This window comes from Anguilla anguilla, chromosome 2, assembly GCF_013347855.1.
Source record: "Anguilla anguilla isolate fAngAng1 chromosome 2, fAngAng1.pri, whole genome shotgun sequence".
NCBI classification, from domain to species: domain Eukaryota; kingdom Metazoa; phylum Chordata; class Actinopteri; order Anguilliformes; family Anguillidae; genus Anguilla; species Anguilla anguilla.
This window is the reverse complement of record NC_049202.1, coordinates 32053549-32063149: the sequence shown is the minus strand read 5'-3', so window position 1 is coordinate 32063149 and position 9601 is coordinate 32053549.

Here is a 9601-nt window from a genome sequence, read left to right as displayed (position 1 = left end):
GTTTGATATAGGTCACGATCATTCAAGCAATGTAAAAAATGTTCTGACTGGAAAAACTCTTTTCCTCGTCCAAAGTTGAGATGGCGATTAACAGACCGCTCATGTCGTATTGCTTTTGAATGGCAACAACACAACAGCCGAAGAATTGTAGCAGTTGTCATTCAGATTGCAGTTTTACACCTCGAATGGAAAACACCAGGGCATATATTGATAATAATAAATTGCCCAGGTTCCAATGCGAATAAACGTAACATACTCCAGTGCATTTTATGTTCCGCTGTACATAGATAGTGCCACCATGCAATTAAACAAATGTTGACTGTAATTCATATTGTAATAAGATGGCAGTGCTACTTAGCTGCTACTTAGCTGCAAACCTAACCAAAGGCAGCTACTGCATTCCACCGGAAGCAACAAGTACATTAGTAACATTTTGCATTATCAGCCACACACGGGCCCTCTCAGCTGAACAGAGGAACAGGATGTGGGCTCAGCGTTTGTAGTGCCGCATCTGCCATCACTTCCATAGTTGCAGTGGACTTCTTTGTCAAATACTATGGAGCTGGGCTGGCATTCTCAGGAATTATACCGCACTGCAAACTGCTTCCCACCAATGTCACAATAGACGAATGCAATTCCACTGAAAATAAAGACTCAGAAATGATGGATAGTGGGAGAAAGAAAATGTTCATTAAAAGGATATAATGTTTAGATTGCTTAATGCTTCCAAGAAAAGGGTGTAATTAATGTGCCCCTGTTTTTCTTTTTCTTTTTTGTTTGTTTGTTTTGTTTTTTCGTTACGTTTATCAGACCGATCCACATGAATTAAGAGATTTTTTCTGAACCTTTGATTGAACAGATGCTACTTCACAGCCGGGAAAAGAAGGCATACATCCAGCAGCCAGTCAGCAAGAATAAATTATGGTAGTGTGGTGTATGGCTCAGCAGCCAAGACTGTGCTGTCAGACCTGGATGTTGTGCAGGCTTGTGCTCTGAGGATTTGCTTAGGGTCAGTGAAAACGGAGCCAGTGAGTGCTCTGTTGAGGAGAAATGCCACTGTGCACTCCTAGAAAACATCTGATGGCCAATTACTGGATAAATCTAAGGGGACATGCAGAAAGTCATCCAACTAAGAAGGTATTGGAGACTAGTTGGGAGAGGGAAAAAGCACAAAAAACAAGCTTTGGATGGGTAGGCAAGGATGTTGCAGAACAAATGCAAGTTCATGAAATTGAATTTTGTCCAACTGTGTTGTGGCCTGTGAGACCAGCCTGGATGTTGCAAAATGCTTGTGTGGACATGGAACTATTGAATATTAAGCACAGAAATAAAACAGCAGATTTAATTCTGGAATATTACATGCATAGAGACAGGAATTACAGTGATTATTTACAGATTTTTACAGAATGGTCAAAGGATCCAATAACAGAGGTAACAGGGGCTGCAGTGGTGATTCCCAGTCACCAGACTGGAATCAGTAAGAGAACATCAGATTATTTGCACGTATATGCTGTTTAGCTAATTACAGTTCTGTTAGCATTAGAGTGGGTGGAAGAAGTGACGGCAAATAATATACTTATCTGTAGTGACTCTGTATCAGCATTGTCAAGCATTAAAACAGGATCAGGAAATAATCACCAAGATATATTATATGAATTTTTCTTTAATAATTCAAGGATAACTAATCAAGAGAAAAACATAAAGTTCATGTGGGTACCAGCACACTCAGGAATCCAGGGAAATGAGAAAGCAGATAAATTGGCGAAGGAGGCAGTCAGGAGAGAGTATGTTAAACTTTCGAAATCAGAGTGGAAAAGCATAGTTTGGAGGGGAGTAATCAAACAATGGCAACAACATTGGGATAGTGCAACAAAAGGAACACATAAAATACAAAATAAAGTAGGAATGGCAAGAAACAGTGGAACCGATAGAAGAGAGCAAGTAATCATGAGCAGATTAAGAATTGGTCACAGCAACTTGAATAGCACACTCTTTATTATAGGAAAACATCCAACTGGCTGTTGTGATCAGTGCCAGGAGTCAGAAACAGTGGAGCATATCCTGATTGTATGCAGGAAGTATGATCAAGAAAGAAGGGTAATGTTTGCAGGGTTACAGAGACTAGGAGTGGAGGCAAGGATTACAGATCTGCTTGAATGTGGGGACACGGTGGAGGGAAAGAAGGAGATATTTAGTTTTTTGAGGACAACTGGTCTAAGTAAAAGGATATAAGAGAACCAGCCAGCAATAAATGATTAAAACCAGAAGGAGGCGGTAATGCAACTACAAAGGATTCCAACTACCATAAAACACCAAAGAAGAGGCTGTTCAGCCAAGCGGTTGTATATTAGTTTTGTGCGTGTGCAACATTTGTGAGTTGAGTATAAAATTCTTTGTATCATACCGTTTTTCACACTGATTGTGTTTATGGACACAATATGCTAAGCAGTAAGACTATGGAAAAAGGTGGGTACTGCTGTGGATTGTTATGCCCGCATGCATTTTCTATTCAACGTGTGGTGCCGCGTGCCCAAGATGCATAGATTATTCCCAATGCTAGGAATCGATTTGGGATCGAGCGCATTGTGTGATCACTCGATCTGTGAAATGACTGAAAATCACCAAAGTCAAATAATGCAAGTATGTGCTAACCGGTGATAACCTATAGGTTTTTATTTCTACATTCTCCCTGGGAAAATTGGTGTACCATGCAAAGCCCCGGCTTCCGTACGATTTGTGGCTTATCTCCCCTCATATGAAGTGTTTTCCCATGCATTACCTCTCTTAAATGGGTTTGATGACCGGTAATGCAGTGCGGTGTCCTAACAATTAAAAGCCATCAATTTCAGCCTTGTTCTTCCCCTGTCCATGCCTTGACGCTGTCTGGAGCTCCAGATCCATCATCCAGCTCCTCTAAATTTCAGTATTCTGAACTATACCATTTGGTCTTCTATTATTCCTGTTAGCTTTCACCTCAGCTGTAACCTGCTCAACCCATTTTATTTTCTGTCTGCTACTTTACACCAGGCTAACCAGTGATGGATGGACTCCCCCTCTATAGCTGGGTTCCTCTCGAGATTTCTTCAAATTGGAGAGTTTATTCTTGCTGCCGTTTGAGGGGTTTTCTCCCAACTGGGTGTTTTTTTTACCTTATGTACTTGCTATTTGGGGGTACAGGCCTGGTGTTTGCTGCGTTTGCTTTTTCTTTGCTCTGTCTCTTGCCTTGCTACTCTGTAAAGTGTCTTTGTGACAGTTCTCTGTAAAAAGTGCTATACAAATAAAATTTAATTTAATTTAATGAGCAGATATTTACAGATTTACACAGTTGTCAGCTAATTGTTTATTTTGAGTACAGAAAGTCCAAGGCACTCTTCTTAGAATAAAAAGCCTTTAATGAAGAGCTAGTTCATATAGAAACATTTAAAAACTACACCATGTTTCGGCCTCACACGGCCGTCGTCAGGGCGTTACAATGAAAGCAATTCAGGCAAACATTCAAAGGAGTAGCAATTAGTTCAAATGGCTAACAGCTCATCAGAAAATCAGTTGGTACAGAAAACATTATAGACCTGTCATCACCAGAGGTCAGTGTAATGCTAAATCCACTGAAAATTGATGAGTAATAATACACAAATATAAACAATAACAGTACAAAAATAATCATAAATCTATATCTATAGGAACTGCTAAAATGTTGTCAGTTTTTCCCCCGGTTTTTTCCAAAGAGCACCTTCACAATACTTTTTTCGGCTTTACCCTTTCTAGAAATGCCAAAGCCCTCTTCCTATTCTTTTGGATTTTCAGTAATTGTTTATTTTATTTTTTACAGTGATAGTGGTCACTATCTGGGACTAATCTACACTATAAAATATAGTCACCACCAAATTTGCCCCTCTTAATATGTTTTTAAACACAATGCAAAAACATTATTTTACTGGGGAACAGAAAAATATCATTGGGGCCCAACCCCTGGTTTCCAATGGCTGTTCCACACCAGCATCATCAGTGAGCCATCTATCCTAGGGTGGCTGACAGGCTAGAGTGGAGTGACATGGCTGAGCCTTGGGAAGTTGTTGATCAGGTAAGCAGCAGCATTCTGGTCACTCAATATATAACATAAAAATGCATATATGACATAAAAATGCAAGAAAATGTGAGGTCAGTTGGGCTCATGTAAATTTTGTTAAATTGCCAGAGATTTTTCATACGGGCCGGCACTCTTGTTCATATTGGCAAAGTAACTTTACTGTTAATTCTTAGCACTTCTACAGATGATTAAAAGATGGGGCACTTTATAGAACTGTAAGTCCTATGGCAGTAATGCAAAATTATATTTAACATAATTCATCTGTGAATACTTTGATCTTGAGCTTGTATATTCTATTTGTCCACTAGGTGGTGATAAAAGTTCAGTCATTTCGTGATATCAGTTTAGTTCCAGACCTACACACTTCCTATGCAATGTATTTAGATGTACTGATGGCAGTAATTCATTTTCAAGCACTGTTTTGCAAACCATGGTTTGCAAGAATAATATATTAGTGTTTTATCATAAATCTTTATCATAAAAGGGAAGTTTGACCGATGGGTTCAGTTCTGCATGGACTAATGAGCATATAGGTGTATCAGTGGCATGGTCTTGCCTACCGCAAGTGCATTTAGAAAAACATTTTTATATGTGCTTATATGGAACATCATGTGCTGTGATTCTCTTCTTACATTAGATTATGCTACATGCTTTGATTATGCTCTTTTTGAAAACATTAAATAGCTATTTTCACCCTTCTGAGTTGGCCCACCCTGGCTGTTATTTAATATCAATGTGGATCATTATTCTGGTGGAATATGTCACAGCGACCCAAATGGAATGGAATTTCCTGTCATTTTATATTGTTTAAACTCTTGGTGTTATTTTTTATCCCCCTGAGACCATCTTGGCTGAGTGGCTGTGTGAGAGATAAGAACATTTCAGCAGTAACAACGGCATATCCTTCTCTGAATTAGAATTAGCAGAACCACAAGTGAAACAGGGGGGGAATTCCTAATGGACCTATATCATGTAAGAACAGATAGGCATAATTTGTCTGTCAATCAATCCCACCTGTTTGTATTTGTTGGAGTGTGTGTGCATGTGTTTGTGTGTGTGTGTGCATATGCATGTGCGCATGTGTCTGTATGTGTATCTGTCTGTCTGTACGGGCTTGTGCATGTACATACACCCACAAGTGTTAAAATTCTGATCTTGTGCTGTACAATCATTGCATATCCTGATGATGTTCACAGAAACTGCCGGTGTTTGTTCTGACTTGCTTGTGGAAGAATAACTTTCTCTCAGTCTAGATTATGAATCAGAGGGCATTGATAGCACTGACTGCTGCCCAGGGCTGTCAGCCTCATGCCTCACTACATGTGACTACACAGAATGCTCATTTGAACTTTGAGCTGTTTGAGTAGATGGGTACTATGTTTGGGAAAGTACTCATGATGCATGCCAGATTTCAGTAAATGATGGACAAATTTCAGCGGGATGTCAAATCATTTAATAAAAAAAAAATATATATAAAAGAAATGGTAGATGGGGCTGTTAGTCCTAGAAACAAGTTTCCCTATTGTGTGTGAGGAACTGTGGAAACCATACAAGCTGCCTCATGTTAACGCCAGGAGTGGGGAGATGGGGGGGGGGGTGCAATAGTACTGTGCAGCAACTGCATATTAATCAGATGCAAAGTGTTTGTAGACAGTCATTAGTTCATAGATGATTGATGGAGGGGGCATGAGAATGGGAGATAGCAGGGTTTCTAAATGAGACAATCCCCAATCCCCAACTCATACAAAAGATTCAATTCTGGCTGCTAAAGATGCTTGATTATATGTTAAACATAAGCAAAAACTCATATTATTGCACATTATTAAAATTGTATCTATTACCATTGCTCAAACTCCAAGCTTCTGGACCTGGAGTCAGAATAGAAACCTCTTGATTTAAATATCAAGGCCAAGCATGCAAACTCTCAGTGTATTTCTAATATTAATTGTGCAAGTACATCTCTGTACCAAAACATACAGGAAGTCAGTTCAGCTGTGTTTAGCGGAAATGAAACCTCAACAGGAATTTTGCACCCATTGAGGTTTTGCTAATCTGCACACCATGATCTGTATGCACAACAGGTTTTCATACCTCCGGTCTCTTGTTTTTGTGTTTATATCTAAGACTGCAGTGCTCCTTTGAGCCTGTGGGGGTGATTCAGAGCTGGATTTTTTGGTTAGTACTAAGAGCATGCTTACCCTAAGTTTCTCCACCCACACAAACGCTCATGCATACTTATCTGTATCGCACCATTGATTTGAATGAACAGTTCATTAAATGTGCTCTGAAGATCAGATAAAAATGATGATTCATTTTAATTGAAATAATATCTTTCTCTCTCTCTCCCACACACCCACACACACACACGCACGCACGCACGCACACACACGCAAACACACACACACATGCACACACAAACGCAAACACACAGACACACAGACACACACACACACACACACACACACACATGCAATGACTTATATTCTTTTACTTCCAGGCCGTCCCTTGCATCAGGTATTTGTGTTTTTGGCAGCAGGGCAGTGGCAGAATGCCAGACGAGCATTATGAAAATACCTCTGCCTCTTAATCCAGCAGTCTCACTCCCCGGGAGGTCCCTTTGAGGCCACAGGCAGGCCAAGGACAGGTGTGACGTAACATCTGCGCGGGTCCCTGGCCCTGCTTAATAATCTCTTTCACTTTGCCAATCCAGGCAGCCAGCCTCCAAAGTAAGACAAGCGTGTCCGATTGACCGGTGCCAGAACAGTATTAGGTGGATGCTAATTATAGCTCCAGCATGAAAATAATTTTCATCAGTGTTAGATGGGTTTCAGGTGTTTCTGAATCCCAGTCCAGTAGTTTCAGTTTCAGGATTATTTGCTGATAAGGAATGAATGTAATAAAAAAGGTATTTTCCCATAAAAAAGGTATTTTCCCATTAAAAGCATTTTAGAATTCAGTACATACTTAAATTACTTTTGACTAGAGACTAGATTATTGTCAGATGCTCAACCACACCAGGTACTCAGCTTGGAGACCTATACTGTAATTAAAGCAAGTAATTAAATGTAATTGAAGCATTAAAACAAACTGATAAGCATATACAATACATACATTATGACAGGCTATGTAAATGTGCAATGGCAGCAATCACCACCCTCTCAGCAAAGAAAGATCTAGAGCTGGAAGCCGAAGGGTGTCATGTTTCCAAAACTGGGAATGTAGATCTCTGTATGTAGTCTTTACTTGTGGAAGCTGAACTTTGGGCAAAGCTGTACGTTTCATGTCAGTTAGACAGATTGATCATGTTGTGAAGATGCTGGGGGAGTGAGCTGACCGGATGACCTTCTAGTCTGGCATGCCTGAGGCCCTCCATGACCACGTGATTTGACTCAAACTAAAGCTAAAATGATCAGTGAAAACGGTGACATCTAATGCACTCTGTATAATGCTCCTCTGAATATACTGCAAGTGACAAGAACTGACTGGGTTGAAACGGGCACTGTACCTTTGATTGAACAACGGTTTTGTGAGAATTGCATTATCGTAGCTTTGTTAAATCTTTTTTTAAACACCTGTTCCTGTTTATGGATGTGGGCATTAGAATTGTATACTTTGCTGAAGAACATGGACCCAAAAGATGGGATGGGATAACTTTTAAATCACTGGAATCTTGACTGCTGGAGTAACCACCATGTAGCATTATTTACGGATTAATTTGGAAAGATCGGTGTTCAGGAGATGTGTAAAAACAAATGAATCACCAATATTGGCACATTGTGCTCCTGCAAATGATGCCTTTATGGGAAAATAGCTCATAAACACATAATGAAATGTCAATAATGGAATAATTTCCCTATTAGTTGTAATACAGTGGTATTAAAAAGGTGAGTGTGACGGTGTGGGAAATTAATATTTGCGCTAACACTGATTATACCAGTTAAGACCTTTGTTAAATAATTATTTAACTGTCTACGAACAGAGAATATATACAGTATGGGAAGTGGGAAAAGAAAAGTCAGAATGTCACTGTGACAAGTTAGAATACTCATCGTTATTTCAGTTCAAAAGAAAGAAACTGCATAGTCAAATATCTATAAAAACCAAAAGAGCCATGGACAATCAGTTGAGGAAACATTACTTAAAACAGAAATAAATCTGTACTTTTAATACATAAAGGCCATTATACTTTTATAGATTTACAAAAAAAAGTTAATTCTTCATCTGTTGTGTGGTGGTATAGTTTACATGTGACTGTGGGCCCCTCCCCGCCTCTGCGGATTCTGTGTTTTCCCAGAATGCTCAGCTGCAGAGGATATATAGCCTGCTATGAAGTCTCCAGGGAGACATTAGCATCATCCTTTATCCCATTTCATAACATAACCAAGCTCGGAGGCTGGAAATTCCACAGGACCAGTTAGTATACACAGTTCAAGTGTTCCGGAAATGCCTGGGATTGTGTCGTGGGAATTTATGCGACATTGCTGAGGAGTCTTGTCCGTAATTTTTAACATCCTCTTCCTGCAGGCCTGTTTAGTAAAACATCTGTAGGCTAAATAGGCCAGCACTGACTGACAGAAACGTTACAAGATACAAATTAATCTTGGCTGTTAAATGGAGCTTTGTGGAAATGGAGTATCCAATTTTAAGATTCAGATATATAGAAATAATGTATGTTCTTACATTTTTAATGCCAAGATCAAAAATTTTTTTGATCACACGTTGGCTGCGACAAATATGACATACACCCTCTGAACCTTTCTGTGTTGTGTTACAACCCTATCTCAGCAAATGATTGCAATATTGATTTAAGTATACAATATACTAAACATATTTCAAATAATTTAAATTTAAGGGGTGTGGTTTTTTTATAATGGAGAATAAGACAATGAAGCCACAAACAAGGAATAATGCTAAATTAGTTATTTTGAACAATAGTAACAGATATTTGCATTCCTCAATCAAGAATTTTCCTGTTTAAGGTTAAACAAGATTTTTAGACCCACGCTGCCAAGTAAAGAGTCACAGCCATGGTTTGTCTGATACTCTTAAGCCCTGTAGTCAGACCAGTAATGTGGGAAAGTAATGCGACATGACAAAACACATTGCTGTCGGTGAGTAAGCAACTAATTTCTGCAGGAGTGTCCGTAGGTGTTACATAGTGTATTGAATACCGAAACACAGTTCCGTCTCACACGCCCAAATGCCAGTGCAATGTCACAGTTTCTCTTTCACTGGTTCCTAGGGGCTTTCTGTGGGTGAGAAACTCATCAGTTTGTTTATATTCCTGTGTCCATGGAAACAGTAAACAGCTGAATATTTGTGCAGACTTCATATTAGGTGCTCTTGCCCTCTTTGTGCTTGCTTCCTCCCTTTCGGAAGAGCCTCTGGTTCCAGGCAGCCAGGCAGCTCTTGATAAGATCTGGAAGGTAAAACAAAGATGGCCTGAAAGCCGATTAAGGGTTTATATTGTAATATATATTGTTTCACTATGTGTATCTGACATTTTTTCCATTT